Here is a 4,844-nt window from a genome sequence, read left to right on the forward strand (position 1 = left end):
ATATTCTTGAACAGTAATTGAAGCCCATGTTTGTTTTACTGTCATTATGGTCTGATTTCATTTGGTTGGTTATTGTATTTTAGTTGTACATTTTCACTTTATTAAAGTATTATTGGATTTGTGGTTGTATTATTCAGTCTGTCACAAAAGTATTGTGTATCTTCCTCACCTTCCCCTGAGCCCTTCAGTTCTCCTCTCAGTTTCTCCATCTCTTTTCTCAGCAGCTTGTTTCCCTCTGCTGTGGCCTTGTTCCCCTTCCAATCCATCAGTCTGAAACAAACACAGGTAAACATTAACCACTTACCACACCTCTCAACCATCACAGCCACGAATAAAGAACGGTACCAACACATCCTCCAAGAGCAACTTCTCCCAACCATCCAGGGACAGTTTGGTGACGAACAATGCCTTTTCCAGCATGATGGAGAACCTTGCCACTGACTACACACACCATTGTTAATTATATTTAGTTTACTTTAGTTAATAAATATATTTAGTTATTCCTTATCTCCATGTCTCCCTTTTTGTTACTAACTTTGAGTAAAAATGAAAGCCACCCAGTAAAATACTACTTGAGTAAAAGTATTTGGTTTTAAAAATACTAAAGTATAAATAATTTCAGAATCTTTACATTAAGAAAACCAAATGGCACCATTTTTATTTGATTACATTTACAGATAGCCATGGGCACAGTCCAAAAAAATCATAATTTCCAATCAAAGCATGTGTGTTTAGTGAGTCTGCAATTTTCTTTAGGAATGTATTGAAGTAAAATTAGTCAAATATAAATAGTGAAGTACAGATACCCCTAAATAATATTTTAAAGTACTACTTAAGTACTTTATACCACTGGTAGAGGGAGACGTATGCACACCACAACTATCAGAATGAGAAATAATAAACAAACACTTTTATTCCATAGAAAATAAAATTAATAACATGCACAATAAAATATACCTAGCCTGTGTTTATGATAGGCCTTCTGTCTGGGGAGCCATATGTGTTGTGGAGGTAGTCTATGACTGCGGCGCTGATTTGCAGGGAGTTGATCACCTTCCTCTCGGGCTGGGAGCTGACCCTCTCCAGCATGTAGATGAGGTGCTGGTGGAAGCAGGTGAAGGGGGTCCCCTGGTTTGTGGCGAGGTCCACCCAGTCCCACACACACTCAAGAGGGGTCTCATTGTAGCCAGTGAATATGTCTGGGTTGGACAACAGCCCCTGGGCTGCCATCACACCTACAGGACAGGGCATGTGAGGTGGGAGAGGAAGTGCCTTAAGTGAGCCATTTAACAATAAAGATCCTGTATATTCTATATTTTCTCAAATTATTCATGCGCATGTAACCTCTAGCTACCCTTTTAAGTATTTACAATTCATATCTGTTAAGATTACACAAACAGAATGAGTTCCCTGGAGGGAATGAGAGGTTACAGACTAAATGCAGATGAAATGCTTAAGTGTTTATAATAAAGACGCCTATGAAGTTCTGTGAAAATGAATAATGACAGTGGCTCCCAGGAAACCCCCCATGTTGTAGTTTATTTTCATAGAACTGCACAGCTGGTCATTGTTGATCACTTTGGCCTATGTAAAGGAATTAAATATGAAGCCATTTCAAGAGCATCTTTCCCAAGGATATAACTACACATCTCTAGTTACTAAGTATCTGTCTCATATGTCACCTTATTCCCATACAGAGTGCACTATTTTTGACCAGATTCCTGTGTGACTGCCTTTGGAGTCTGTGGTCACAAGTTGTACACAATTTTGGGAAAAGGAATCAATTGTGATTTGCACAAATGTAACTGAAAATGAACTCCAGTGAGCTGGTGAGTGGTTTCCACATCTCGGATACTCTTTATGTCTCAGTTGGCAATGACCGGCTGGTGGCGCTCCTCTGCAGTCCGACCATGGACCGTTATCACCTGGCTAGATTCCAATTGGAATTACACATAATTTTGCAAGCCGGCATAATGTGACCTGTGGGCCTGATTTTGCCTTTGAGTCCCAGCCATTGTATTAGGGTTAAAACTAGGCCCCCAAAATAAAGCCTTAAGAATTGTGTTGTACTGTCCTAACTTTTATACACTTAGGATCTCACTTGGTGAAGACTACAGGACTGAAAATGGACGAATACAACAACCACATCTCTGTCACTAAGAAATACAGTCATGGGTGGTAATGCTACAATTCACTCAACAGGCAAGGCACGCTGGGAAATATGCAAATAAGGCTTTACACTAAGCAGTGTGCTAATTTAACACTGAAAAGTGTGGACCCGTATAGTTCGTCGGATGCGGCAGGGCTTGCAAACCATTAGACTACAAAGGGAAACCGAGCCGCGAGCTGCCCAGTGACACTAGCCTACCAGACAAGCTAAATTTACATTTACATTTAAGTCATTAAAATGCATTTCATGCTCGCTTCGAGGCAAACAACAATGAAGCATGCATTAGAGCACCAGCTGTTCCGGACGACTGTGTGGTCACGCTCTCCGTAGCCGATGTAAGCAAGACAAAACAGGTCAACATTCACAAGGCCGCGGGGCCAGACGGTTTACCAGGACGTGTACTCAGAGCATGCGCTGATGAACTGGCAAGTGTCTTCACTGACATTTTCAACCTGTCTCTGACCGAGTCTGTAATACCTACATGTTTCAATCAGATCACCATAGTCCCTGTGCCCAAGAAAGCGAAGGTAACCTTCCTAAATGACTACCACTCCGTAGCACTCACGTCGGTAGCCATGAAGTGCTTTGAAAGGCTGGTCATGGCTCATATCAACACCATCATCCCAGAAACCCTAGACCCATTCCAATACCGCCCCAACAGATCCACAGATGATGCAATCTCTATTGCACTCCACACTGCCCTTTCCCACCTGGACAAAAGGAACACCTATGTGAGAATGCTGTTCATTGACTACAGCTCAGCGTTCAACACCATAGTGCCCACAAAGCTCATCACTAAGCTAAGGACCCTGGGTCTAAACACCTCCCTCTGCAACTGGAGCCTGGACTTCCTAACGGGCCGCGCCCCCAGGTGGTAAGGGTAGGCAACAACACATCTGTCACGCTGAACACTGGGGTCACTCAGGGGTGCATGCTTAGTCCTCTCCTATACTTTCTGTTCTTCCACGACTGTGTGGCCAAGCACGACTCCAACACTCTCATTAAGTTTGACAGTGGTAGGCCTGATCAGCGGCAACGATGAGACCTAGCAGTGTGGTGCCAGGACAACAACCTCTCCCTCAATGTTAGCAAGACAAAGGAGCTGATCGTGGACTACAGGAAAAGGAGGGCCAAACAGGCCCCCGTTAACATCGATGGGGCTGCAGTGGAGCGGGTCGAGAGATTCAAGTTCCTTGGTTTCCACATCACCAACAAACTATCATGGTCCAAACACACCAAGACAATTGTGAAGAGGAGACTGAAAAGATTTGGCATGGGTCCCCCAGATCCTCAAAACGTTCATCAGCTGCACCAGCGAGAGCATCCTGACCGGTTGTATCACCGCCTGGCATGGAAATCGCTCGGTATCCAACTGTAAGGTGGAGGTCGACCGATTAATCGCTAAAAGAAATCCAGGTTAGCAGGCAATATTAACCAGGTGAAATTGTGTCACTTCTCTTGCGTTCATAGCACGCAGAGTCAGTGTATATGCAACAGTTTGGGCTGCCTAATTTGCCAGAATTTTACGTAATTATGGCATAACATTGAAGGATGTGCAATGTAACAGGAATATTTAGACTTATGGATGCCACCTGTTAGATAAAATACGGAACGGTTCCGTATTTCACTGAAAGAATAAATGTCTTGTTTTCGAGATGATAGTTTCCAGATCTGACCATATTAATGACCTAAGGCTCATATTTCTGTGTGTTATCATGTTATAACTAAGTCTATGATTTGATAGAGTAGTCTAACTGAGCGATGGTAGGCAGCAGCAGACTCGTAAGCATTCATTCAAACAGCACTTTCGTGCGTTTGCCAGCAGCTGTTTATGACTTCAAGCCTATCAACTCCTGAGATTAGGCTCCTGTAACCGATGTGAAATGGCTAGCTAGTTAGCGGGGTGCGCGCTAATAGCGTTTCAAACATCACTCGCTCTGAGACATGGACTAGTTGTTCCCCTTGCTCTGCATGGGTAACACTGCTTCGAGGGTGGCTGTTGTCATTGTGTTCCTGGTTCGAGCCCAGGTAGGAGCGAGGAGAGGGACGGAAGCTATACTTACACTGGCAATACTAAAGTGCCTATAAGAACATCCAATAGTCAAAGGTTAATGAAATACAAATGGTATAGAGAGAAATAGTCCTATAATTCCTATAATAACTTCAGCCTAAAACTTCTTACCTGGGAATATTGAAGACTCATGTTAAAAGGAACCACCAGCTTTCTCATGTTCTGAGCAAGGAACTTAGACTTTAGCTTTCTTACATGGCACACATTGCACTTTTACTTTCTTCTCCAACACTTTGTTTTTGCATTATTTAAACCAAATTGAACATGTTTCATTATTTATTTGAGGCTAAATTGATTTTATTGATGTATTATATTAAGTTAAAATAAGTGTTCATTCAGTATTGTTGTAATTGTCATTATTACAAACAAAAAAGGGGAAAAAAGAAGAGAAAAACGGCCGATTAATCGGTATCAGCTTTTTTTGGTCCTCCAATAATCTGTATCGGCGTTGAAAAATCATAATCGGTCGACCTCTAGTAGTGTGTACGGCTCAGTACATTACTGGGGCCAAGCTTCCTGCCTTGTGAAAGACTCCAGTCACCCAAGTCATAGACTGTTCTCTCTGCGACCGCACTGCAAGCGGTATCGGAGCACCAAGTCTAG

Source organism: Oncorhynchus nerka, linkage group LG8 (assembly GCF_034236695.1).
Source record: "Oncorhynchus nerka isolate Pitt River linkage group LG8, Oner_Uvic_2.0, whole genome shotgun sequence".
NCBI lineage: Eukaryota > Metazoa > Chordata > Actinopteri > Salmoniformes > Salmonidae > Oncorhynchus > Oncorhynchus nerka.